Source organism: Phyllobates terribilis, unplaced genomic scaffold, assembly GCF_046119375.1.
Source record: "Phyllobates terribilis strain yellow unplaced genomic scaffold, ASM4611937v1 Scaffold_3__8_contigs__length_932513732, whole genome shotgun sequence".
Lineage (NCBI taxonomy): Eukaryota > Metazoa > Chordata > Amphibia > Anura > Dendrobatidae > Phyllobates > Phyllobates terribilis.
The window spans coordinates 856442944-856464022 of NW_027362763.1; the positions used below are offsets into that span (position 1 = coordinate 856442944).

Genomic DNA, 21079 nt, shown 5'->3' on the forward strand with positions numbered 1-21079 from the left:
AATGAGCGGGGGGTGGGCTTTCAGTGAGAGACTGACTCCTGTGGTTGGTTGGGAGGTGGCCCTCATTTGAATATTGTGGCCATGGACGGCCCCCTTCCGGGGACCGGGAAGTGTAAGTGACGCTCTGGCAGCAGGTTGGACCAGAACATGGAACAGCCTATGGAAGATGATGGGCTGTCGCCCGGCTGGCTGTGTGTTGCCCTTTTTGTTTTTCCATCCCCAAAGGCCGCAGCCTCTTCTAGGTGGTCTCCCTGGGCCAAGGGAGGGCTGCGGCCATGGCGGTAGGTCGGGAGGAGGCCCTTGCCCAGTATACTCTGGCTTCTCTTCAGATCGTAAAAATCTTTCGCCTTTTACTAAAGATTTCCGTGGAGAGGAGCAAAACTGAGTCTTGTGGCAATTTTTGCATGGGGGCTTCCTTCATTTGGTTGAACAACAGAATGAGTGGGGGGTGGGCTTTCAGTGGGAGACTGAATCCTGTGGTTGGTTGGGAGGTGGCCCTCATTTGAATATTGTGGCCATGGACGGCCCCCTTCTGGGGAGCGGGAAGTGTAAGTGACGCTCTGGCAGCAGGATGGACCAGAACATGGAGCAGCCTATGGAAGATGATGGGCTGTCGCCCGGCTGGCTTTGTGTTGCTCTTTTTGTTTTTCCATCCCCAAAGGCTGCAGCCTCTTCTAGGTGGTCTCCCTGGGCCAAGGGAGGGCTGCGGCCATGGTGGTAGGTCAGGAGGAGGCCCTTGCCCAGTATACTCTGGCTTCTCTTCAGAACGTAAAAATCTTTCGCCTTTTACTAAAGATTTCCGTGGAGAGGAGCAAAACTGAGTTTTGTGGCAATTTTTGCATGCTCCAGCTTGCTGGGGCTTCCTTCATGTGGTTGAACAACAGAATGAGTGAGGGGTGGGCTTTCAGTGGAAGACTGAATCCTGTGGTTGGTTGGGAGGTGGCCCTCATTTGCATATTGTGGCCATGGACGGCCCCCTTCTGGGGAGCTGGAAGTGTAAGTGACGCTCTGGCAGCAGGATGGACCAGAACATGGAGCAGCCTATGGAAGATGATGGGCTGTCGCCCGGCTGGCTGTGTGTTGACCTTTTTGTTTTTCCATCCCCAAAGGCCGCAGCCTCTTCTAGGTGGTCTCCCTGGGCCAAGGGAGGGCTGCGGCCATGGCGGTAGGTCGGGAGGAGGCCCTTGCCCAGTATACTCTGACTTCTCTTCAGAACGTAAAAATCTTTCGCCTTTTACTAAAGATTTCCGTGGAGAGGAGCAAAACTGAGTTTTGTGGCAATTTTTGCATGCTCCAGCTTGCTGGGGCTTCCTTCATTTGGTTGAACAACAGAATGAGTGGGGGGTGGGCTTTCAGTGGGAGACTGAATCCTGTGGTTGGTTGGGAGGTGGCCCTCATTTGAATATTGTGGCCATGGACGGCCCCCTTCTGGGGAGCTGGAAGTGTAAGTGACGCTCTGGCAGCAGGATGGACCAGAACATGGAGCAGCCTATGGAAGATGATGGGCTGTCGCCCGGCTGGCTGTGTGTTACCCTTTTTGTTTTGCCATCCCCAAAGGCTGCAGCCTCTTCTAGGTGGTCTCCCTGGGCCAAGGGAGGGCTGCGGCCATGGCGGTAGGTTGGGAGGAGGCCCTTGCCCAGTATACTCTGGCTTCTCTTCAGAGTGTAAAAATCTTTCGCCTTTTACTAAAGATTTCTGTGGAGAGGAGCAAAACTGAGTTTTGTGGCAATTTTTGCATGCTCCAGCTTGCTGGGGCTTCCTTCATTTGGTTGAACAACAGAATGAGTGGGGGGTGGGCTTTCAGTGGGAGACTGAATCCTGTGGTTGGTTGGGAGGTGGCCCTCATTTGAATATTGTGGCAATGGACGGCCCCCTTCTGGGGAGCTGGAAGTGTAAGTGACGCTCTGGCAGCAGGATGGACCAGAACATGGAGCAGCCTATGGAAGATGATGGGCTGTCGCCCGGCTGGCTGTGTGTTGCCCTTTTTGTTTTTCCATCCCCAAAGGCCGCAGCCTCTTCTAGGTGGTCTCCCTGGGCCAAGGGAGGGCTGCGGCCATGGCGGTAGGTCGGGAGGAGGCCCTTGCCCAGTATACTCTGGCTTCTCTTTTGAACGTAAAAATCTTTCGCCTTTTACTAAAGATTTCCGTTGAGAGGAGCAAAACTGAGTTTTGTGGCAATTTTTGCATGCTCCAGCTTGCTGGGGCTTCCTTCATTTGGTTGAACAACAGAATGAGTGGGGGGTGGGCTGTCAGTGGGAGACTGAATCCTGTGGTTGGTTGGGAGGTGGCCCTCATTTGAATATTGTTGCCATGGACGGCCCCCTTCTGGGGAGATGGAAGTGTAAGTGACGCTCTGGCAGCAGGATGGACCAGAACATGGAGCAGCCTATGGAAGATGATGGGCTGTCGCCCGGCTGGCTGTGTGTTGTCCTTTTTGTTTTTCCATCCCCAAAGGCCGCAGCCTCTTCTAGGTGGTCTCCCTGGGCCAAGGGAGGGCTGCGGCCATGACGGAAGGTCGGGAGGAGGCCCTTGCCCAGTATACTCTGGCTTCTCTTCAGAACGTAAAAATTTTTCGCCTTTTACTAAAAATTTTCGTGGAGAGTAGCAAAACTGAGTTTTGTGGCAATTTTTGCATGCTCCAGCTTGCTGGGGCTTCCTTCATTTGGTTGAACAACAGAATGAGTGGGGAGTGGGCTTTCAGTGGGAGACTGAATCCTGTGGTTGGTTGGGAGGTGGCCCTCATTTGAATATTGTGGCCATGGACGGCCCCCTTCTGGGGAGCTGGAAGTGTAAGTGACGCTCTGGCAGCAGGATGGACCAGAACATGGAGCAGCCTATGGAAGATGATGGGCTGTCGCCCGGCTGGCTGTGTGTTGCCCTTTTTGTTTTTCCATTCCCAAAGGCCGCAGCCTCTTCTAGGTGGTCTCCCTGGGCCAAGGGAGGGCTGCGGCCATGGCGGTAGGTCGGGAGGAGGCCCTTGCCCAGTATACTCTGCCTTCTCTTCAGAACGTAAAAATCTTTCGCCTTTTACTAAAGATTTCCGTGGAGAGGAGCAAAACTGAGTTTTGTGGCAATTTTTGCATGCTCCAGCTTGCTGGGGCTTCCTTCATTTGGTTGAACAACAGAATGAGTGGGGGGTGGGCTTTCAGTGGGAGACTGAATCCTGTGGTTGGTTGGGAGGTGGCCCTCATTTGAATATTGTGGCCGTGGACGGCCCCCTTCTGGGGAGCTGGAAGTGTAAGTGACGCTCTGGCAGCAGGATGGACCAGAACATGGAGCAGCCTATGGAAGATGATGGGCTGTCGCCCGGCTGGCTGTGTGTTGCCCTTTTTGTTTTTCCATCCCCAAAGGCCGCAGCCTCTTCTAGGTGGTCTCCCTGGGCCAAGGGAGGGCTGCGGCCATGGCGGTAGGTCGGGAGGAGGCCCTTGCCCAGTATACGCTGGCTTCTCTTCAGAACGTAAAAATCTTTCGCCTTTTACTAAAGATTTCCGTGGAGAGGAGCAAAACTGAGTTTTGTGGCAATTTTTGCATGCTCCAGCTTGCTGGGGCTTCCTTCATTTGGTTGAACAACAGAATGAGTGGGGGGTGGGCTTTCAGTGGGAGACTGAATCCTGTTGTTGGTTGGGAGGTGGCCCTCATTTGAATATTGTGGCCATGGACGGCCCCCTTCTGGGGAGCTGGAAGTGTAAGTGACGTTCTGGCAGCAGGATGGACCAGAACATGGAGCAGCCTATGGAAGATGATGGGCTGTCGCCCGGCTGGCTGTGTGTTGCCCTTTTTGTTTTTCCATCCCCAAAGGCCGCAGCCTCTTCTAGGTGGTCTCCCTGGGCCAAGGGAGGGCTGTGGCCATGGTGGTAGGTCGGGAGGAGGCCCTTGCCCAGTATACTCTGGCTTCTCTTCAGAACTAAAAATCTTTTGCCTTTGTCTAAAGATTTCCGTGGAGAGGAGCAAAACTGAGCTTTGTGGCAATTTTTGCATGCTTCAGCTTGCTGGGGCTTCCTTCATTTGGTTGAACAACAGAATGAGTGGGGGGTGGGCTTTCAGTGGGAGACTGAATCCTGTGGTTGGTTGGGAGGTGGCCCTCATTTGAATATTGTGGCCATGGACGGCCCCCTTCTGGGGAGCTGGAAGTGTAAGTGACGCTCTGGCAGCAGGATGGACCAGAACATGGAGCAGCCTATGGAAGATGATGGGCTGTCGCCCGGCTGGCTGTGTGTTGCCCTTTTTGTTTTTTCATCCCCAAAGGCCGCAGCCTCTTCTAGGTGGTCTCCCTGGGCCAAGGGAGGGCTGCGGCCATGGCGGTAGGTCGGGAGGAGGCCCTTGCCCAGTATACTCTGGCTTCTCTTCAGAACGTAAAAATCTATCGCCTTTTACTAAAGATTTCCGTGGAGAGGAGCAAAACTGAGTTTTGTGGCAATTTTTGCATGCTCCAGCTTGCTGGGGCTTCCTTCATTTGGTTGAACAACAGAATGAGTGGGGGGTGGGCTTTCAGTGGGAGACTGAATCCTGTGGTTGGTTGGGAGGTGGCCCTCATTTGAATATTGTGGCCATGGACGGCCCCCTTCTGGGGAGCTGGAAGTGTAAGTGACGCTCTGGCAGCAGGATGGACCAGAACATGGAGCAGCCTATGGAAGATGATGGGCTGTCGCCCGGCTGGCTGTGTGTTGCCCTTTTTGTTTTTCCATCCCCAAAGGCCGCAGCCTCTTCTAGGTGGTCTCCCTGGGCCAAGGGAGGGCTGTGGCCATGGCGGTAGGTCGGGAGGAGGCCCTTGCCCAGTATACTCTGGCTTCTTTTCAGAATGTAAAAATCTTTTGCCTTTTTCTAAAGATTTCCGTGGAGAGGAGCAAAACTGAGCTTTGTGGCAATTTTTGCATGCTTCAGCTTGCTGGGGCTTCCTTCATTTGGTTGAACAACAGAATGAGTGGGGGGTGGGCTTTTAGTGGGAGACTGAATCCTGTGGCTGGTTGGGAGGTGGCCCTCATTTGAATATTGTGGCCATGGACGGCCCCCTTCTGGGGAGCTGGAAGTGTAAGTGACGCTCTGGCAGCAGGATGGAACAGAACATGGAGCAGCCTATGGAAGATGATGGGCTGTCGCCCGGCTGGCTGTGTGTTGCCCTTTTTGTTTTTTCATCCCCAAAGGCCGCAGCCTCTTCTAGGTGGTCTCCCTGGGCCAAGGGAGGGCTGCGGCCATGGCAGTAGGTCGGGAGGAGGCCCTTGCCCAGTATACTCCGGCTTCTCTTCAGAACGTAAAAATCTTTCGCCTTTTACTAAAGATTTCCGTGTAGAGGAGCAAAACTGAGTTTTGTGGCAATTTTTGCATGCTCCAGCTTGCTGGGGCTTCCTTCATTTGGTTGAACAACAGAATGAGTGGGGGGTGGGCTTTCAGTGGGAGACTGAATCCTGTGGTTGGTTGGGAGGTGGCCCTCATTTGAATATTGTGGCCATGGACGGCCCCTTTCTGGGGAGCTGGAAGTGTAAGTGACGCTCTGGCAGCAGGATGGACCAGAACATGGAGCAGCCTATGGAAGATGATGGGCTGTCGCCCGGCTGGCTGTGTGTTGGCCTTTTTGTTTTTCCATCCCCAAAGGCCGCAGCCTCTTCTAGGTGGTCTCCCTGGGCCAAGGGAGGGCTGCGGCCATGGCGGTAGGTCGGGAGGAGGCCCTTGCCCAGTATACTCTGGCTTCTCTTCAGAACGTAAAAATCTTTCGTCTTTTTCTAAAGATTTCCGTGGAGAGGAGCAAAACTGAGTTTTGTGGCAATTTTTGCATGCTCCAGCTTGCTGGGGCTTCCTTCATTTGGTTGAACAACAGAATGAGTGGGGGGTGGGCTTTCAGTGGGAGACTGAATCCTGTGGTTGGTTGGGAGGTGGCCCTCATTTGAATATTGTGGCCATGGATGGCCCCCTTCTGGGAAGCTGGAAGTGTAAGTGACGCTCTGGCAGCAGGATGGACCAGAACATGGAGCAGCCTATGGAAGATGATGGGCTGTCGCCCGGCTGGCTGTGTGTTGCCCTTTTTGTTTTTCCATCCCCAAAGGCCGCAGCCTCTTCTAGGTGGTCTCCCTGGGCCAAGGGAGGGCTGTGGCCATGGTTGTAGGTCGGGAGGAGGCTCTTGTCCAGTATACTCTGGCTTTTCTTCAGAACGTAAAAATCTTTCGCCTTTTACTAAAGATTTCCGTGGAGAGGAGCAAAACTGAGTTTTGTGGCAATTTTTGCATGCTCCAGCTTGCTGGGGCTTCCTTCATTTGGTTGAACAACAGAATGAGTGGGGGGTGGGCTTTCAGTGGGAGACTGAATCCTGTGGTTGGTTGGGAGGTGGCCCTCATTTGAATATTGTGGCCATGGACGGCCCCCTTCTGGGGAGCTGGAAGTGTAAGTGACGCTCTGGCAGCAGGATGGACCAGAACATGGAGCAGCCTATGGAAGATGATGGGCTGTCGCCCGGCTGGCTGTGTGTTGCCCTTTTTGTTTTTCCATCCCCAAAGGCCGCAGCCTCTTCTAGGTGGTCTCCCTGGGCCAAGGGAGGGCTGCAGCCATGGCGGTAGGTCGGGAGGAGGCCTTTGCCCAGTATACTCTGGCTTCTCTTCAGAACGTAAAAATCTTTCGCCTTTTACTAAAGATTTCCGTGGAGAGGAGCAAAACTGAGTTTTGTGGCAATTTTTGCATGCTCCAGCTTGCTGGGGCTTCCTTCATTTGGTTGAACAACAGAATGAGTGGGGGGTGGGCTTTCAGTGGGAGACTGAATCCTGTGGTTGGTTGGGAGGTGGCCCTCATTTGAATATTGTGGCCATGGACGGCCCCCTTCTGGGGAGCTGGAAGTGTAAGTGACGCTCTGGCAGCAGGATGGACCAGAACATGGAGCAGCCTATGGAAGATGATGGGCTGTCGCCCGGCTGGCTGTGTGTTGCCCTTTTTGTTTTTCCATCCCCAAAGGCCGCAGCCTCTTCTAGGTGGTCTCCCTGGGCCAAGGGAGGGCTGCGGCCATGGCGGTAGGTCGGGAGGAGGCCCTTGCCCAGTATACTCTGGCTTCTCTTCAGAACGTAAAAATCTTTCGCCTTTTACTAAAGATTTCCGTGGAGAGGAGCAAAACTGAGTTTTGTGTCAATTTTTGCATGCTCCAGCTTGCTGGGGCTTCCTTCATTTGGTTGAACAACAGAATGAGTGGGGGGTGGGCTTTCAGTGGGAGACTGAATCCTGTGGTTGGTTGGGAGGTGGCCCTCATTTGAATATTGTGGCCATGGACGGCCCCCTTCTGGGGAGCTGGAAGTGTAAGTGACGCTCTGGCAGCAGGATGGACCAGAACATGGAGCAGCCTATGGAAGATGATGGGCTGTCGCCCGGCTGGCTGTGTGTTGCCCTTTTTGTTTTTCCATCCCCAAAGGCCGCAGCCTCTTCTAGGTGGTCTCCCTGGGCCAAGGGAGGGCTGCGGCCATGGCGGTAGGTCGGGAGGAGGCCCTTGCCCAGTATACTATGGCTTCTCTTCAGAACGCAAAAATCTTTCGCCTTTTACTAAAGATTTCCGTGGAGAGGAGCAAAACTGAGTTTTGTGGCAATTTTTGCATGCTCCAGCTTGCTGGGGCTTCCTTCATTTGGTTGAACAACAGAATGAGTGGGGGTGGGCTTTCAGTGGGAGACTGAATCCTGTGGTTGGTTGGGAGGTGGCCCTCATTTGAATATTGTGGCCATGGACGGCCCCCTTCTGGGGAGCTGGAAGTGTAAGTGACGCTCTGGCAGCAGGATGGACCAGAACATGGAGCAGCCTATGGAAGATGATGGGCTGTCGCCCGGCTGGCTGTGTGTTGCCCTTTTTGTTTTTCCATTCCCAAAGGCCGCAGCCTCTTCTAGGTGGTCTCCCTGGGCCAAGGGAGGGCTGCGGCCATGGCGGTAGGTCGGGAGGAGGCCCTTGCCCAGTATACTCTGGCTTCTCTTCAGAACGTAAAAATATTTCGCCTTTTACTAAAGATTTCCGTGGAGAGGAGCAAAACTGAGTTTTGTGGCAATTTTTGCATGCTCCAGCTTGCTGGGGCTTCCTTCATTTGGTTGAACAACAGAATGAGTGGGGGGTGGGCTTTCAGTGGGAGACTGAATCCTGTGGTTGGTTGGGAGGTGGCCCTCATTTGAATATTGTGGCCATGGACGGCCCCCTTCTGGGGAGCTGGAAGTGTAAGTGACGCTCTGGCAGCAGGATGGACCAGAACATGGAGCAGCCTATGGAAGATGATGGGCTGTCGCCCGGCTGGCTGTGTGTTGCCCTTTTTGTTTTTCCATTCCCAAAGGCCGCAGCCTCTTCTAGGTGGTCTCCCTGGGCCAAGGGAGGGCTGCGGCCATGGCGGTAGGTCGGGAGGAGGCCCTTGCCCAGTATACTCTGGCTTCTCTTCAGAACGTAAAAATCTTTCGCCTTTTACTAAAGATTTCCGTGGAGAGGAGCAAAACTGAGTTTTGTGGCAATTTTTGCATGCTCCAGCTTGCTGGGGCTTCCTTCATTTGGTTGAACAACAGAATGAGTGGGGGGTGGGCTTTCAGTGGGAGACTGAATCCTGTGGTTGGTTGGGAGGTGGCCCTCATTTGAATATTGTGGCCATGGACGGCCCCCTTCTGGGGAGCTGGAAGTGTAAGTGACGCTCTGGCAGCAGGATGGACCAGAACATGGAGCAGCCTATGGAAGATGATGGGCTGTCGCCCGGCTGGCTGTGTGTTGCCCTTTTTGTTTTTCCATCCCCAAAGGCCGCAGCCTCTTCTAGGTGGTCTCCCTGGGCCAAGGGAGGGCTGCGGCCATGGCAGTAGGTCGGGAGGAGGCCCTTGCCCAGTATACTCTGGCTTCTCTTCAGAACGTAAAAATCTTTCGCCTTTTACTAAAGATTTCCGTGGAGAGGAGCAAAACTGAGTTTTGTGGCAAATTTTGCATGCTCCAGCTTGCTGGGGCTTCCTTCATTTGGTTGAACAACAGAATGAGTGGGGGGTGGGCTTTCAGTGGGAGACTGAATCCTGTGGTTGGTTGGTAGGTGGCCCTCATTTGAATATTGTGGCCATGGACGGCCCCCTTCTGGGGAGCTGGAAGTGTAAGTGACGCTCTGGCAGCAGGATGGACCAAAACATGGAGCAGCCTATGGAAGATGATGGGCTGTCGCCCGGCTGGCTGTGTGTTGCCCTTTTTGTTTTTCCATCCCCAAAGGCCGCAGCCTCTTCTAGGTGGTCTCCCTGGGCCAAGGGAGGGCTGTGGCCATGGCGGTAGGTCGGGAGGAGGCCCTTGACCAGTATACTCTGGCTTCTCTTCAGAACGTAAAAATCTTTCGCCTTTTACTAAAGATTTCCGTGGAGAGGAGCAAAACTGAGTTTTGTGGCAATTTTTGCATGCTCCAGCTTGCTGGGGCTTCCTTCATTTGGTTGAACAACAGAATGAGTGGGGGGTGGGCTTTCAGTGGGAGACTGAATCCTGTGGTTGGTTGGGAGGTGGCCCTCATTTGAATATTGTGGCCATGGACGGCCCCCTTCTGGGGAGCTGGAAGTGTAAGTGACGCTCTGGCAGCAGGATGGACCAGAACATGGAGCAGCCTATGGAAGATGATGGGCTGTCGCCCGGCTGGCTGTGTATTGCCCTTTTTGTTTTTCCATCCCCAAAGGCCGCAGCCTCTTCTAGGTGGTCTCCCTGGGCCAAGGGAGGGCTGCAGCCATGGCGGTAGGTCGGGAGGAGGCCCTTGCCCAGTATACTCTGGCTTTTCTTCAGAACGTAAAAATCTTTTGCCTTTTACTAAAGATTTCCGTGGAGAGGAGCAAAACTGAGTTTTGTGGCAATTTTTGCATGCTCCAGCTTGCTGGGGCTTCCTTCATTTGGTTGAACAACAGAATGAGTGGGGGGTGGGCTTTCAGTGGGAGACTGAATCCTGTGGTTGGTTGGGAGGTGGCCCTCATTTGAATATTGTGGCCATGGACGGCCCCCTTCTGGGGAGTTGGTAGTGTAAGTGACGCTTTGGCAGCAGGATGGACCAGAACATGGAGCAGCCTATGGAAGATGATGGGCTGTCGCCCGGCTGGCTGTGTGTTGCCCTTTTTGTTTTTCCATCCCCAAAGGCCGCAGCCTCTTCTAGGTGGTCTCCCTGGGCCAAGGGAGGGCTGCGGCCATGGCGGTAGGTCGGGAGGAGGCCCTTGCCCAGTATACTCCGGCTTCTCTTCAGAACGTAAAAATCTTTCGCCTTTTACTAAAGATTTCCGTGGAGAGGAGCAAAACTGAGTTTTGTGGCAATTTTTGCATGCTCCAGCTTGCTGGGGCTTCCTTCATTTGGTTGAACAACAGAATGAGTGGGGGGTGGGCTTTCAGTGGGAGACTGAATCCTGTGGTTGGTTGGGAGGTGGCCCTCATTTGAATATTGTGGCCATGGACAGCCCCTTTCTGGGGAGCTGGAAGTGTAAGTGACGCTCTGGCAGCAGGATGGACCAGAACATGGAGCAGCCTATGGAAGATGATGGGCTGTCGCCCGGCTGGCTGTGTGTTGGCCTTTTTGTTTTTCCATCCCCAAAGGCCGCAGCCTCTTCTAGGTGGTCTCCCTGGGCCAAGGGAGGGCTGCGGCCATGGCGGTAGGTCGGGAGGAGGCCTTTGCCCAGTATACTCTGGCTTTTCTTCAGAACGTAAAAATCTTTCGTCTTTTTCTAAAGATTTCCGTGGAGAGGAGCAAAACTGAGTTTTGTGGCAATTTTTGCATGCTCCAGCTTGCTGGGGCTTCCTTCATTTGGTTGAACAACAGAATGAGTGGGGGGTGGGCTTTCAGTGGGAGACTGAATCCTGTGGTTGGTTGGGAGGTGGCCCTCATTTGAATATTGTGGCCATAGATGGCCCCCTTCTGGGAAGCTGGAAGTGTAAGTGACGCTCTGGCAGCAGGATGGACCAGAACATGGAGCAGCCTATGGAAGATGATGGGCTGTCGCCCGGCTGGCTGTGTGTTGCCCTTTTTGTTTTTCCATCCCCAAAGGCCGCAGCCTCTTCTAGGTGGTCTCCCTGGGCCAAGGGAGGGCTGTGGCCATGGCGGTAGGTCGGGAGGAGGCTCTTGTCCAGTATACTCTGGCTTTTCTTCAGAACGTAAAAATCTTTCGCCTTTTACTAAAGATTTCCGTGGAGAGGAGCAAAACTGAGTTTTGTGGCAATTTTTGCATGCTCCATCTTGCTGGGGCTTCCTTCATTTGGTTGAACAATAGAATGAGTGGGGGGTGGGCTTTCAGTGGGAGACTGAATCCTGTGGTTGGTTGGGAGGTGGCCCTCATTTGAATATTGTGGCCATGGACGGCCCCCTTCTGGGGAGCTGGAAGTGTAAGTGACGCTCTGGCAGCAGGATGGACCAGAACATGGAGCAGCCTATGGAAGATGATGGGCTGTCGCCCGGCTGGCTGTGTGTTGCCCTTTTTGTTTTTCCATCCCCAAAGGCCGCAGCCTCTTCTAGGTGGTCTCCCTGGGCCAAGGGAGGGCTGCGGCCATGGTGGTAGGTCGGGAGGAGGCCCTTGCCCAGTATACTCTGGCTTTTCTTCAGAACGTAAAAATCTTTCGCCTTTTACTAAAGATTTCCGTGGAGAGGAGCAAAACTGAGTTTTGTGGCAATTTTTGCATGCTCCAGCTTGCTGGGGCTTCCTTCATTTGGTTGAACAACAGAATGAGTGGGGGGTGGGCTTTCAGTGGGAGACTGAATCCTGTGGTTGGTTGGGAGGTGGCCCTCATTTGAATATTGTGGCCATGGACGGCCCCCTTCTGGGGAGCTGGAAGTGTAAGTGACGCTCTGGCAGCAGGATGGACCAGAACATGGAGCAGCCTATGGAAGATGATGGGCTGTCGCCCGGCTGGCTGTGTGTTGCCCTTTTTGTTTTTCCATCCCCAAAGGCCGCAGCCTCTTCTAGGTGGTCTCCCTGGGCCAAGGGAGGGCTGCGGCCATGGCGGTAGGTCGGGAGGAGGCCCTTGCCCAGTATACTCTGGCTTCTCTTCAGAACGTAAAAATCTTTCGCCTTTTACTAAAGATTTCCGTGGAGAGGAGCAAAACTGAGTTTTGTGTCAATTTTTGCATGTTCCAGCTTGCTGGGGCTTCCTTCATTTGGTTGAACAACAGAATGAGTGGGGGGTGGGCATTCAGTGGGAGACTGAATCCTGTGGTTGGTTGGGAGGTGGCCCTCATTTGAATATTGTGGCCATGGACGGCCCCCTTCTGGGGAGCTGGAAGTGTAAGTGACGCTCTGGCAGCAGGATGGACCAGAACATGGAGCAGCCTATGGAAGATGATGGGCTGTCGCCCGGCTGGCTGTGTGTTGCCCTTTTTGTTTTTCCATCCCCAAAGGCCGCAGCCTCTTCTAGGTGGTCTCCCTGGGCCAAGGGAGGGCTGCGGCCATGGCGGTAGGTCGGGAGGAGGCCCTTGCCCAGTATACTATGGCTTCTCTTCAGAACGCAAAAATCTTTCGCCTTTTACTAAAGATTTCCGTGGAGAGGAGCAAAACTGAGTTTTGTGGCAATTTTTGCATGCTCCAGCTTGCTGGGGCTTCCTTCATTTGGTTGAACAACAGAATGAGTGGGGGGTGGGCTTTCAGTGGGAGACTGAATCCTGTGGTTGGTTGGGAGGTGGCCCTCATTTGAATATTGTGGCCATGGACGGCCCCCTTCTGGGGAGCTGGAAGTGTAAGTGACGCTCTGGCAGCAGGATGGACCAGAACATGGAGCAGCCTATGGAAGATGATGGGCTGTCGCCCGGCTGGCTGTGTGTTGCCCTTTTTGTTTTTCCATTCCCAAAGGCCGCAGCCTCTTCTAGGTGGTCTCCCTGGGCCAAGGGAGGGCTGCGGCCATGGCGGTAGGTCGGGAGGAGGCCCTTGCCCAGTATACTCTGGCTTCTCTTCAGAACGTAAAAATATTTCGCCTTTTACTAAAGATTTCCGTGGAGAGGAGCAAAACTGAGTTTTGTGGCAATTTTTGCATGCTCCAGCTTGCTGGGGCTTCCTTCATTTGGTTGAACAACAGAATGAGTGGGGGGTGGGCTTTCAGTGGGAGACTGAATCCTGTGGTTGGTTGGGAGGTGGCCCTCATTTGAATATTGTGGCCATGGACGGCCCCCTTCTGGGGAGCTGGAAGTGTAAGTGACGCTCTGGCAGCAGGATGGACCAGAACATGGAGCAGCCTATGGAAGATGATGGGCTGTCGCCCGGCTGGCTGTGTGTTGCCCTTTTTGTTTTTCCATCCCCAAAGGCCGCAGCCTCTTCTAGGTGGTCTCCCTGGGCCAAGGGAGGGCTGCGGCCATGGCGGTAGGTCGGGAGGAGGCCCTTGCCCAGTATACTCTGGCTTCTCTTCAGAACGTAAAAATCTTTCGCCTTTTACTAAAGATTTCTGTGGAGAGGAGCAAAACTGAGTTTTGTGGCAATTTTTGCATGCTCCAGCTTGCTGGGGCTTCCTTCATTTGGTTGAACAACAGAATGAGTGGGGGGTGGGCTTTCAGTGGGAGACTGAATCCTGTGGTTGGTTGGGAGGTGGCCCTCATTTGAATATTGTGGCCATGGACGGCCCCCTTCTGGGGATCTGGAAGTGTAAGTGACGCTCTGGCAGCAGGATGGACCAGAACATGGAGCAGCCTATGGAAGATGATGGGCTGTCGCCCGGCTGGCTGTGTGTTGCCCTTTTTGTTTTTCCATTCCCAAAGGCCGCAGCCTCTTCTAGGTGGTCTCCCTGGGCCAAGGGAGGGCTGCGGCCATGGCGGTAGGTCGGGAGGAGGCCCTTGCCCAGTATACTCTGGCTTCTCTTCAGAACGTAAAAATCTTTCGCCTTTTACTAAAAATTTCCGTGGAGAGGAGCAAAACTGAGTTTTGTGGCAATTTTTGCATGCTCCAGCTTGCTGGGGCTTCCTTCATTTGGTTGAACAACAGAATGAGTGGGGGGTGGGCTTTCAGTGGGAGACTGAATCCTGTGGTTGGTTGGGAGGTGGCCCTCATTTGAATATTGTGGCCATGGACGGCCCTCTTCTGGGGAGCTGGAAGTGTAAGTGACGCTCTGGCAGCAGGATGGACCAGAACATGGAGCAGCCTATGGAAGATGATGGGCTGTCGCCCGGCTGGCTGTGTGTTGCCCTTTTTGTTTTTCCATCCCCAAAGGCCGCAGCCTCTTCTAGGTGGTCTCCCTGGGCCAAGGGAGGGCTGCGGCCATGGCGGTAGGTCGGGAGGAGGCCCTTGCCCAGTATACTCTGGCTTCTCTTCAGAACGTAAAAATCTTTCGCCTTTTACTAAAGATTTCCGTGGAGAGGAGCAAAACTGAGTTTTGTGGCAAATTTTGCATGCTCCAGCTTGCTGGGGCTTCCTTCATTTGGTTGAACAACAGAATGAGTGGGGGGTGGGCTTTCAGTGGGAGACTGAATCCTGTGGTTGGTTGGGAAGTGGCCCTCATTTGAATATTGTGGCCATGGACGGTCCCCTTCTGGGGAGCTGGAAGTGTAAGTGACGCTCTGGCTGCAGGTTGGACCAGAACATGGAGCAGCCTATGGAAGATGATGGGCTGTCGCCCGGCTGGCTGTGTGTTGCCCTTTTTGTTTTTCCATCCCCAAAGGCCGCAGCCTCTTCTAGGTGGTCTCCCTGGGCCAAGGGAGGGCTGCGGCCATGGCGGTAGGTCGGGAGGAGGCCCTTGCCCAGTATACTCTGGCTTCTCTTCAGAACGTAAAAATCTTTCGCCTTTTACTAAAGATTTCCGTGGAGAGGAGCAAAACTGAGTTTTGTGGCAATTTTTGCATGCTCCAGCTTCCTGGGGCTTCTTTCATTTGGTTGAACAACAGAATGAGTGGGGGGTGGGCTTTCAGTGGGAGACTGAATCCTGTGGTTGGTTGGTAGGTGGCCCTCATTTGAATATTGTGGCCATGGATGGCCCCCTTCTGGGGAGCTGGAAGTGTAAGTGACGCTCTGGCAGCAGGATGGACCAGAACATGGAGCAGCCTATGGAAGATGATGGGCTGTCGCCCGGCTGGCTGTGTGTTGCCCTTTTTGTTTTTCCATCCCCAAAGGCCGCAGCCTCTTCTAGGTGGTCTCCCTGGGCCAAGGGAGGGCTGTGGCCATGGCGGTAGGTCGGGAGGAGGCCCTTGACCAGTATACTCTGGCTTCTCTTCAGAACGTAAAAATCTTTCGCCTTTTACTAAAGATTTCCGTGGAGAGGAGCAAAACTGAGTTTTGTGGCAATTTTTGCATGCTCCAGCTTGCTGGGGCTTCCTTCATTTGGTTGAACAACAGAATGAGTGGGGGGTGGGCTTTCAGTGGGAGACTGAATCCTGTGGTTGGTTGGGAGGTGGCCCTCATTTGAATATTGTGGCCATGGACGGCCCCCTTCTGGGGAGCTGGAAGTGTAAGTGACGCTCTGGCAGCAGGATGGACCAGAACATGGAGCAGCCTATGGAAGATGATGGGCTGTCGCCCGGCTGGCTGTGTGTTGCCCTTTTTGTTTTTCCATCCCCAAATGCCGCAGCCTCTTCTAGGTGGTCTCCCTGGGCCAAGGGAGGGCTGCGGCCATGGCGGTAGGTCGGGAGGAGGCCCTTGCCCAGTATACTCTGGCTTTTCTTCAGAACGTAAAAATCTTTTGCCTTTTACTAAAGATTTCCGTGGAGAGGAGCAAAACTGAGTTTTGTGGCAATTTTTGCATGCTCCAGCTTGCTGGGGCTTCCTTCATTTGGTTGAACAACAGAATGAGTGGGGGGTGGGCTTTCAGTGGGAGACTGAATCCTGTGGTTGGTTGGGAGGTGGCCCTCATTTGAATATTGTGGCCATGGACGGCCCCCTTCTGGGGAGCTGGAAGTGTAAGTGACGCTTTGGCAGCAGGATGGACCAGAACATGGAGCAGCCTATGGAAGATGATGGGCTGTCGCCCGGCTGGCTGTGTGTTGCCCTTTTTGTTTTTCCATCCCCAAAGGCCGCAGCCTCTTCTAGGTGGTCTCCCTGGGCCAAGGGAGGGCTGCGGCCATGGCGGTAGGTCGGGAGGAGGCCCTTGCCCAGTATACTCTGGCTTCTCTTCAGAATGTAAAAATCTTTCGCCTTTTACTAAAGATTTCCGTGGAGAGGAGCAAAACTGAGTTTTGTGGCAATTTTTGCATGCTCCAGCTTGCTGGGGCTTCCTTCATTTGGTTGAACAACAGAATGAGTGGGGAGTGGGCTTTCAGTGGGAGACTGAATCCTGTGGTTGGTTGGGAGGTGGCCCTCATTTGAATATTGTGGCCATGGACGGCCCCCTTCTGGGGAGCTGGAAGTGTAAGTGACGCTCTGGCAGCAGGATGGACCAGAACATGGAGCAGCCTATGGAAGATGATGGGCTGTCGCCCGGCTGGCTGTGTGTTGCCCTTTTTGTTTTTCCATCCCCAAAGGCCGCAGCCTCTTCTAGGTGGTCTCCCTGGGCCAAGGGAGGGCTGCGGCCATGGCGGTAGGTCGGGAGGAGGCCCTTGCCCAGTATACTCTGGCTTCTCTTCAGAACGTAAAAATCTTTCGCCTTTTACTAAAGATTTCCGTGGAGAGGAGCAAAACTGAGTTTTGTGGCAATTTTTGCACGCTCCAGCTTGCTGGGGCTTCCTTCATTTGGTTGAACAACAGAATGAGTGGGGGGTGGGCTTTCAGTGGGAGACTGAATCCTGTGGTTGGTTGGGAGGTGGTCCTCATTTGAATATTGTGGCCATGGACGGCCACCTTCTGGGGAGCTGGAAGTGTAAGTGACGCTCTGGCAGCAGGATGGACCAGAACATGGAGCAGCCTATGGAAGATGATGGGCTGTCGCCCGGCTGGCTGTGTGTTGCCCTTTTTGTTTTTCCATTCCCAAAGGCCGCAGCCTCTTCTAGGTGGTCTCCCTGGGCCAAGGGAGGGCTGCGGCCAAGGCGGTAGGTCGGGAGGAGGCCCTTGCCCAGTATATTCTGGCTTCTCTTCAGAACGTAAAAATCTTTCGCCTTTTACTAAAGATTTCCGTGGAGAGGAGCAAAACTGAGTTTTGTGGCAATTTTTGCATGCTCCAGCTTGCTGGGGCTTACTTCATTTGATTGAACAACAGAATGAGTGGGGGGTGGGCTTTCAGTGGGAGACTGAATCCTGTGGTTGGTTGGGAGGTGGCCCTCATTTGAATATTGTGGCCATGGACGGCCCCCTTCTGGGGAGCTGGAAATGTAAGTGACGCTCTGGCAGCAGGATGGAGCAGCCTATGGAAGATGATGGGCTGTCGCCCGGCTGGCTGTGTGTTGCCCTTTTTGTTTTTCCATCCCCAAAGGCCGCAGCCTCTTCTAGGTGGTCTCCCTGGGCCAAGGGAGGGCTGCGGCCATGGCGGTAGGTCGGGAGGAGGCCCTTGCCCAGTATACTCTGGCTTTTCTTCAGAATGTAAAAATTTTTCGCCTTTTACTAAAGATTTCCTTGGAGAGGAGCAAAACTGAGTTTTGTGGCAATTTTTGCATGCTCCAGCTTGCTGGGGCTTCCTTCATTTGGTTGAACAACAGAATGAGCGGGGGGTGGGCTTTCAGTGGGAGACTGAATCCTGTGGTTGGTTGGGAGGTGGCCCTCATTTAAATATTGTGGCCATGGACGGCCCCCTTCTGGGGAGCTGGAATTGTAAGTGACGCTCTGGCAGCAAGATGGACCAGAACATGGAGCAGCCTATGGAAGATGATGGGCTGTCGCCCAGCTGGCTGTGTGTTGCCCTTTTTGTTTTTCCATCCCCAAAGGCCGCAGCCTCTTCTAGGTGGTCTCCCTGGGCCAAGGGAGGGCTGCGGCCATGGCGGTAGGTCGGGAGGAGGCCCTTGCCCAGTATACTCTGGCTTCTCTTCAAAACGTAAAAATCTTTCGCCTTTTACTAAAGATTTCCGTGGAGAGGAGCAAAACTGAGTTTTGTGGCAATTTTTGCATGCTCCAGCTTGCTGGGGCTTCCTTCATTTGGTTGAACAACAGAATGAGTGGGGGGTGGGCTTTCAGTGGGAGACTGAATCCTGTGGTTGGTTGGGAGGTGGCCCTCATTTGAATATTGTGGCCATGGACGGCCCCCTTCTGGGGAGCTGGAAGTGTAAGTGACGCTCTGGCAGCAGGATGGACCAGAACATGGAGCAGCCTATGGAAGATGATGGGCTGTCGCCCGGCTGGCTGTGTGTTGCCCTTTTTGTTTTTCCATCCCCAAAGGCCGCAGCCTCTTCTAGGTGGTCTCCCTGGGCCAAGGGAGGGCTGTGGCCATGGCGGTAGGTCGGGAGGAGGCCCTTGCCCAGTATACTCTGGCTTCTCTTCAGAACGTAAAAATCTTTCGCCTTTTACTGAAGATTTCCGTGGAGAGGAGCAAAACTGAGTTTTGTGGCAATTTTTGCATGCTCCAGCTTGCTGGAGCTTCCTTCATTTGGTTGAACAACAGAATGAGTGGGGGGTGGGCTTTCAGTGGGAGACTGAATCCTGTGGTTGGTTGGGAGGTGGCCCTCATTTGAATATTGTGGCCATGGACGGCCCCCTTCTGGTGAGCTGGAAGTGTAAGTGACGCTCTGGCAGCAGGATGGACCAGAACATGGAGCAGCCTATGGAAGATGATGGGCTGTCGCCCGGCTGGCTGTGTGTTGCCCTTTTTGTTTTTCCATCCCCAAAGGCCGCAGCCTCTTCTAGGTGGTCTCCCTGGGCCAAGGGAGGGCTGCGGCCATGGCGGTAGGTCGGGAGGAGGCCCTTGCCCAGTATACTCTGGCTTCTCTTCAGAACGTAAAAATCTTTCGCCTTTTACTAAAGATTTCCGTGGAGAGGAGCAAAACTGAGTTTTGTGGCAATTTTTGCATGCTCCAGCTTGCTGGGGCTTCCTTCATTTGGTTGAACAACAGAATGAGTGGGGGGTGGGCTTTCAGTGGGAGACTGAATCCTGTGGTTGGTTGGGAGGTGGCCCTCATTTGAATATTGTGGCCATGGACGGCCCCCTTCTGGGGAGCTGGAAGTGTAAGTGACGCTCTGGCAGCAGGATGGACCAGAACATGGAGCAGCCTATGGAAGATGATGGGCTGTCGCCCGGCTGGCTGTGTGTTGCCCTTTTTGTTTTTCCATTCCCAAAGGCCGCAGCCTCTTCTAGGTGGTCTCCCTGGGCCAAGGGAGGGCTGCGGCCAAGGCGGTAGGTCGGGAGGAGGCCCTTGCCCAGTATACTCTGGCTTCTCTTCAGAACGTAAAAATCTTTCGCCTTTTACTAAAGATTTCCGTGGAGAGGAGCAAAACTGAGTTTTGTGGCAATTTTTGCATGCTCCAGCTTGCTGGGGCTTCCTTCATTTGGTTGAACAACAGAATGAGTGGGGGGTGGGCTTTCAGTGGGAGACTGAATCCTGTGGTTGGTTGGGAGGTGGCCCTCATTTGAATATTGTGGCCATGGACGGCCCCCTTCTGGGGAGCTGGAAGTGTAAGTGACGCTCTGGCAGCAGGATGGACCAGAACATGGAGCAGCCTATGGAAGATGATGGGCTGTCGCCCGGCTGGCTGTGTGTTGCCCTTTTTGTTTTTCCATTCCCAAAGGCCGCAGCCTCTTCTAGGTGGTCTCCCTGGGCCAAGGGACGGCTGCGGCCAAGGCGGTAGGTCGGGAGGAGGCCCTTGCCCAGTATACTCTGGCTTCTCTTCAGAACGTAAAAATCTTTCGCCTTTTACTAAAGATTTCCGTGGAGAGGAGCAAAACTGAGTTTTGTGGCAATTTTTGCATGCTCCAGCTTGCTGGGGCTTACTTCATTTGATTGAACAACAGAATGAGTGGGGGGTGGGCTTTCAGTGGGAGACTGAATCCTGTGGTTGGTTGGGAGGTGGCCCTCATTTGAATATTGTGGCCATGGACGGCCCCCTTCTGGGGAGCTGGAAATGTAAGTGACGCTCTGGCAGCAGGATGGACCAGAACATGGAGCAGCCTATGGAAGATGATGGGCTGTCGCCCGGCTGGCTGTGTGTTGCCCTTTTTGTTTTTCCATCCCCAAAGGCCGCAGCCTCTTCTAGGTGGTCTCCCTGGGCCAAGGGAGGGCTGCGGCCAAGGCGGTAGGTCGGGAGGAGGCCCTTGCCCAGTATACTCTGGCTTCTCTTCAGAACGTAAAAATCTTTCGCCTTTTATTAAAGATTTCCGTGGAGAGGAGCAAAACTGAGTTTTGTGGCAATTTTTGCATGCTCCAGCTTGCTGGGGCTTCCTTCATTTGGTTGAACAACAGAATGAGTGGGGGGTGGGCTTTCAGTGGGAGACTGAATCCTGTGGTTGGTTGGGAGGTGGCCCTCATTTGAATATTGTGGCCATGGACGGCCCCCTTCTGGGGAGCTGGAAGTGTAAGTGACGCTCTGGCAGCAGGTTGGACCAGAACATGGAGCAGCCTATGGAAGATGATGGGCTGTCGCCCGGCTGGCTGTGTGTTGCCCTTTTTGTTTTTCCATCCCCAAAGGCCGCAGCCTCTTCTAGGTGGTCTCCCTGGGCCAAGGGAGGGCTGCGGCCATGGCGGTAGGTCGGGAGGAGGCCCTTGCCCAGTATACTCTGGCTTCTCTTCAGAACGTAAAAATCTTTCGCCTTTTACTAAAGATTTCCGTGGAGAGGAGCAAAACTGAGTTTTGTGGCAATTTTTGCATGCTCCAGCTTGCTGGGGCTTCCTTCATTTGGTTGAACAACAGAATGAGTGGGGGGTGGGCTTTCAGTGGGAGACTGAATCTTGTGGTTGGTTGGGAGGTGGCCCTCATTTGAATATTGTGGCCATGGACGGCCCCCTTCTGGGGAGCTGGAAGTGTAAGTGACGCTCTGGCAGCAGGATGGACCAGAACATGGAGCAGCCTATGGAAGATGATGGGCTGTCGCCCGGCTGGCTGTGTGTTGCCCTTTTTGTTTTTCCATTCCCAAAGGCCGCAGCCTCTTCTAGGTGGTCTCCCTGGGCCAAGGGAGGGCTGCGGCCATGGCGGTAGGTCGGGAGGAGGCCCTTGCCCAGTATACTCTGGCTTCTCTTCAGAACGTAAAAATCTTTCGCCTTTTATTAAAGATTTCCGTGGAGAGGAGCAAAACTGAGTTTTGTGGCAATTTTTGCATGCTCCAGCTTGCTTGGGCTTCCTTCATTTGGTTGAACAACAGAATGAGTGGGGGTTGGGCTTTCAGTGGGAGACTGAATCCTGTGGTTGGT

The 21079-nt window shown here is 53.9% G+C and overlaps 47 non-coding genes across 47 annotated transcripts; all 47 read left to right on the forward strand.

The window, feature by feature from the left end:
* The first annotated feature begins 309 nt into the window (after positions 1 to 309).
* On the forward strand, positions 310 to 421 carry LOC141260469 (U5 spliceosomal RNA). Its single transcript, XR_012319220.1, has one exon. It is a non-coding gene; the product is annotated as a U5 spliceosomal RNA (small nuclear RNA).
* A 324-nt stretch (positions 422 to 745) lies between these two features.
* Positions 746 to 861, forward strand: LOC141260236 (U5 spliceosomal RNA). Its single transcript, XR_012318994.1, has one exon. It is a non-coding gene; the product is annotated as a U5 spliceosomal RNA (small nuclear RNA).
* A 332-nt stretch (positions 862 to 1193) lies between these two features.
* Positions 1194 to 1309, forward strand: LOC141260000 (U5 spliceosomal RNA). Its single transcript, XR_012318763.1, has one exon. It is a non-coding gene; the product is annotated as a U5 spliceosomal RNA (small nuclear RNA).
* A 332-nt stretch (positions 1310 to 1641) lies between these two features.
* LOC141260348 (U5 spliceosomal RNA) lies at positions 1642 to 1757 on the forward strand. The gene has a single exon (XR_012319105.1). It is a non-coding gene; the product is annotated as a U5 spliceosomal RNA (small nuclear RNA).
* A 332-nt stretch (positions 1758 to 2089) lies between these two features.
* On the forward strand, positions 2090 to 2205 carry LOC141260381 (U5 spliceosomal RNA). The gene has a single exon (XR_012319137.1). It is a non-coding gene; the product is annotated as a U5 spliceosomal RNA (small nuclear RNA).
* Positions 2206 to 2537: 332 nt separating this feature from the next.
* Positions 2538 to 2653, forward strand: LOC141260222 (U5 spliceosomal RNA). The gene has a single exon (XR_012318981.1). It is a non-coding gene; the product is annotated as a U5 spliceosomal RNA (small nuclear RNA).
* Positions 2654 to 2985: 332 nt separating this feature from the next.
* On the forward strand, positions 2986 to 3101 carry LOC141259831 (U5 spliceosomal RNA). The gene has a single exon (XR_012318599.1). It is a non-coding gene; the product is annotated as a U5 spliceosomal RNA (small nuclear RNA).
* Positions 3102 to 3433: 332 nt separating this feature from the next.
* Positions 3434 to 3549, forward strand: LOC141260121 (U5 spliceosomal RNA). Its single transcript, XR_012318881.1, has one exon. It is a non-coding gene; the product is annotated as a U5 spliceosomal RNA (small nuclear RNA).
* A 332-nt stretch (positions 3550 to 3881) lies between these two features.
* On the forward strand, positions 3882 to 3996 carry LOC141260610 (U5 spliceosomal RNA). The gene has a single exon (XR_012319352.1). It is a non-coding gene; the product is annotated as a U5 spliceosomal RNA (small nuclear RNA).
* A 332-nt stretch (positions 3997 to 4328) lies between these two features.
* Positions 4329 to 4444, forward strand: LOC141260352 (U5 spliceosomal RNA). The gene has a single exon (XR_012319109.1). It is a non-coding gene; the product is annotated as a U5 spliceosomal RNA (small nuclear RNA).
* Positions 4445 to 4776: 332 nt separating this feature from the next.
* On the forward strand, positions 4777 to 4892 carry LOC141260540 (U5 spliceosomal RNA). The gene has a single exon (XR_012319287.1). It is a non-coding gene; the product is annotated as a U5 spliceosomal RNA (small nuclear RNA).
* A 332-nt stretch (positions 4893 to 5224) lies between these two features.
* LOC141259918 (U5 spliceosomal RNA) lies at positions 5225 to 5340 on the forward strand. The gene has a single exon (XR_012318685.1). It is a non-coding gene; the product is annotated as a U5 spliceosomal RNA (small nuclear RNA).
* A 332-nt stretch (positions 5341 to 5672) lies between these two features.
* On the forward strand, positions 5673 to 5788 carry LOC141260372 (U5 spliceosomal RNA). The gene has a single exon (XR_012319129.1). It is a non-coding gene; the product is annotated as a U5 spliceosomal RNA (small nuclear RNA).
* Positions 5789 to 6120: 332 nt separating this feature from the next.
* LOC141259837 (U5 spliceosomal RNA) lies at positions 6121 to 6236 on the forward strand. The gene has a single exon (XR_012318605.1). It is a non-coding gene; the product is annotated as a U5 spliceosomal RNA (small nuclear RNA).
* A 332-nt stretch (positions 6237 to 6568) lies between these two features.
* Positions 6569 to 6684, forward strand: LOC141260247 (U5 spliceosomal RNA). Its single transcript, XR_012319005.1, has one exon. It is a non-coding gene; the product is annotated as a U5 spliceosomal RNA (small nuclear RNA).
* Positions 6685 to 7016: 332 nt separating this feature from the next.
* On the forward strand, positions 7017 to 7132 carry LOC141260778 (U5 spliceosomal RNA). The gene has a single exon (XR_012319499.1). It is a non-coding gene; the product is annotated as a U5 spliceosomal RNA (small nuclear RNA).
* Positions 7133 to 7464: 332 nt separating this feature from the next.
* Positions 7465 to 7580, forward strand: LOC141260249 (U5 spliceosomal RNA). Its single transcript, XR_012319007.1, has one exon. It is a non-coding gene; the product is annotated as a U5 spliceosomal RNA (small nuclear RNA).
* Positions 7581 to 7911: 331 nt separating this feature from the next.
* On the forward strand, positions 7912 to 8027 carry LOC141260215 (U5 spliceosomal RNA). The gene has a single exon (XR_012318974.1). It is a non-coding gene; the product is annotated as a U5 spliceosomal RNA (small nuclear RNA).
* A 332-nt stretch (positions 8028 to 8359) lies between these two features.
* On the forward strand, positions 8360 to 8475 carry LOC141260258 (U5 spliceosomal RNA). The gene has a single exon (XR_012319016.1). It is a non-coding gene; the product is annotated as a U5 spliceosomal RNA (small nuclear RNA).
* Positions 8476 to 8807: 332 nt separating this feature from the next.
* On the forward strand, positions 8808 to 8923 carry LOC141259910 (U5 spliceosomal RNA). Its single transcript, XR_012318677.1, has one exon. It is a non-coding gene; the product is annotated as a U5 spliceosomal RNA (small nuclear RNA).
* Positions 8924 to 9255: 332 nt separating this feature from the next.
* LOC141260269 (U5 spliceosomal RNA) lies at positions 9256 to 9371 on the forward strand. The gene has a single exon (XR_012319027.1). It is a non-coding gene; the product is annotated as a U5 spliceosomal RNA (small nuclear RNA).
* A 332-nt stretch (positions 9372 to 9703) lies between these two features.
* On the forward strand, positions 9704 to 9819 carry LOC141259845 (U5 spliceosomal RNA). Its single transcript, XR_012318613.1, has one exon. It is a non-coding gene; the product is annotated as a U5 spliceosomal RNA (small nuclear RNA).
* A 332-nt stretch (positions 9820 to 10151) lies between these two features.
* LOC141259693 (U5 spliceosomal RNA) lies at positions 10152 to 10267 on the forward strand. Its single transcript, XR_012318463.1, has one exon. It is a non-coding gene; the product is annotated as a U5 spliceosomal RNA (small nuclear RNA).
* Positions 10268 to 10599: 332 nt separating this feature from the next.
* Positions 10600 to 10715, forward strand: LOC141260484 (U5 spliceosomal RNA). Its single transcript, XR_012319235.1, has one exon. It is a non-coding gene; the product is annotated as a U5 spliceosomal RNA (small nuclear RNA).
* Positions 10716 to 11047: 332 nt separating this feature from the next.
* LOC141261070 (U5 spliceosomal RNA) lies at positions 11048 to 11163 on the forward strand. Its single transcript, XR_012319779.1, has one exon. It is a non-coding gene; the product is annotated as a U5 spliceosomal RNA (small nuclear RNA).
* A 332-nt stretch (positions 11164 to 11495) lies between these two features.
* LOC141259838 (U5 spliceosomal RNA) lies at positions 11496 to 11611 on the forward strand. Its single transcript, XR_012318606.1, has one exon. It is a non-coding gene; the product is annotated as a U5 spliceosomal RNA (small nuclear RNA).
* Positions 11612 to 11943: 332 nt separating this feature from the next.
* Positions 11944 to 12059, forward strand: LOC141261057 (U5 spliceosomal RNA). Its single transcript, XR_012319767.1, has one exon. It is a non-coding gene; the product is annotated as a U5 spliceosomal RNA (small nuclear RNA).
* Positions 12060 to 12391: 332 nt separating this feature from the next.
* Positions 12392 to 12507, forward strand: LOC141260250 (U5 spliceosomal RNA). The gene has a single exon (XR_012319008.1). It is a non-coding gene; the product is annotated as a U5 spliceosomal RNA (small nuclear RNA).
* A 332-nt stretch (positions 12508 to 12839) lies between these two features.
* LOC141260216 (U5 spliceosomal RNA) lies at positions 12840 to 12955 on the forward strand. The gene has a single exon (XR_012318975.1). It is a non-coding gene; the product is annotated as a U5 spliceosomal RNA (small nuclear RNA).
* Positions 12956 to 13287: 332 nt separating this feature from the next.
* Positions 13288 to 13403, forward strand: LOC141260021 (U5 spliceosomal RNA). Its single transcript, XR_012318783.1, has one exon. It is a non-coding gene; the product is annotated as a U5 spliceosomal RNA (small nuclear RNA).
* A 332-nt stretch (positions 13404 to 13735) lies between these two features.
* LOC141260126 (U5 spliceosomal RNA) lies at positions 13736 to 13851 on the forward strand. The gene has a single exon (XR_012318886.1). It is a non-coding gene; the product is annotated as a U5 spliceosomal RNA (small nuclear RNA).
* Positions 13852 to 14183: 332 nt separating this feature from the next.
* On the forward strand, positions 14184 to 14299 carry LOC141259911 (U5 spliceosomal RNA). The gene has a single exon (XR_012318678.1). It is a non-coding gene; the product is annotated as a U5 spliceosomal RNA (small nuclear RNA).
* Positions 14300 to 14631: 332 nt separating this feature from the next.
* Positions 14632 to 14747, forward strand: LOC141261049 (U5 spliceosomal RNA). The gene has a single exon (XR_012319759.1). It is a non-coding gene; the product is annotated as a U5 spliceosomal RNA (small nuclear RNA).
* A 332-nt stretch (positions 14748 to 15079) lies between these two features.
* LOC141260284 (U5 spliceosomal RNA) lies at positions 15080 to 15195 on the forward strand. The gene has a single exon (XR_012319041.1). It is a non-coding gene; the product is annotated as a U5 spliceosomal RNA (small nuclear RNA).
* Positions 15196 to 15527: 332 nt separating this feature from the next.
* Positions 15528 to 15643, forward strand: LOC141259846 (U5 spliceosomal RNA). The gene has a single exon (XR_012318614.1). It is a non-coding gene; the product is annotated as a U5 spliceosomal RNA (small nuclear RNA).
* A 332-nt stretch (positions 15644 to 15975) lies between these two features.
* On the forward strand, positions 15976 to 16091 carry LOC141259796 (U5 spliceosomal RNA). The gene has a single exon (XR_012318564.1). It is a non-coding gene; the product is annotated as a U5 spliceosomal RNA (small nuclear RNA).
* A 332-nt stretch (positions 16092 to 16423) lies between these two features.
* Positions 16424 to 16539, forward strand: LOC141261050 (U5 spliceosomal RNA). Its single transcript, XR_012319760.1, has one exon. It is a non-coding gene; the product is annotated as a U5 spliceosomal RNA (small nuclear RNA).
* A 332-nt stretch (positions 16540 to 16871) lies between these two features.
* LOC141259866 (U5 spliceosomal RNA) lies at positions 16872 to 16987 on the forward strand. Its single transcript, XR_012318634.1, has one exon. It is a non-coding gene; the product is annotated as a U5 spliceosomal RNA (small nuclear RNA).
* A 320-nt stretch (positions 16988 to 17307) lies between these two features.
* On the forward strand, positions 17308 to 17423 carry LOC141260512 (U5 spliceosomal RNA). Its single transcript, XR_012319261.1, has one exon. It is a non-coding gene; the product is annotated as a U5 spliceosomal RNA (small nuclear RNA).
* A 332-nt stretch (positions 17424 to 17755) lies between these two features.
* Positions 17756 to 17871, forward strand: LOC141259757 (U5 spliceosomal RNA). The gene has a single exon (XR_012318527.1). It is a non-coding gene; the product is annotated as a U5 spliceosomal RNA (small nuclear RNA).
* Positions 17872 to 18203: 332 nt separating this feature from the next.
* LOC141260052 (U5 spliceosomal RNA) lies at positions 18204 to 18319 on the forward strand. The gene has a single exon (XR_012318814.1). It is a non-coding gene; the product is annotated as a U5 spliceosomal RNA (small nuclear RNA).
* A 332-nt stretch (positions 18320 to 18651) lies between these two features.
* On the forward strand, positions 18652 to 18767 carry LOC141260295 (U5 spliceosomal RNA). Its single transcript, XR_012319052.1, has one exon. It is a non-coding gene; the product is annotated as a U5 spliceosomal RNA (small nuclear RNA).
* Positions 18768 to 19099: 332 nt separating this feature from the next.
* Positions 19100 to 19215, forward strand: LOC141260306 (U5 spliceosomal RNA). Its single transcript, XR_012319063.1, has one exon. It is a non-coding gene; the product is annotated as a U5 spliceosomal RNA (small nuclear RNA).
* A 332-nt stretch (positions 19216 to 19547) lies between these two features.
* LOC141260318 (U5 spliceosomal RNA) lies at positions 19548 to 19663 on the forward strand. Its single transcript, XR_012319075.1, has one exon. It is a non-coding gene; the product is annotated as a U5 spliceosomal RNA (small nuclear RNA).
* Positions 19664 to 19995: 332 nt separating this feature from the next.
* Positions 19996 to 20111, forward strand: LOC141260167 (U5 spliceosomal RNA). The gene has a single exon (XR_012318926.1). It is a non-coding gene; the product is annotated as a U5 spliceosomal RNA (small nuclear RNA).
* A 332-nt stretch (positions 20112 to 20443) lies between these two features.
* On the forward strand, positions 20444 to 20559 carry LOC141260329 (U5 spliceosomal RNA). Its single transcript, XR_012319086.1, has one exon. It is a non-coding gene; the product is annotated as a U5 spliceosomal RNA (small nuclear RNA).
* Positions 20560 to 20891: 332 nt separating this feature from the next.
* Positions 20892 to 21007, forward strand: LOC141260400 (U5 spliceosomal RNA). The gene has a single exon (XR_012319154.1). It is a non-coding gene; the product is annotated as a U5 spliceosomal RNA (small nuclear RNA).
* The last annotated feature ends 72 nt before the right edge of the window (positions 21008 to 21079 follow it).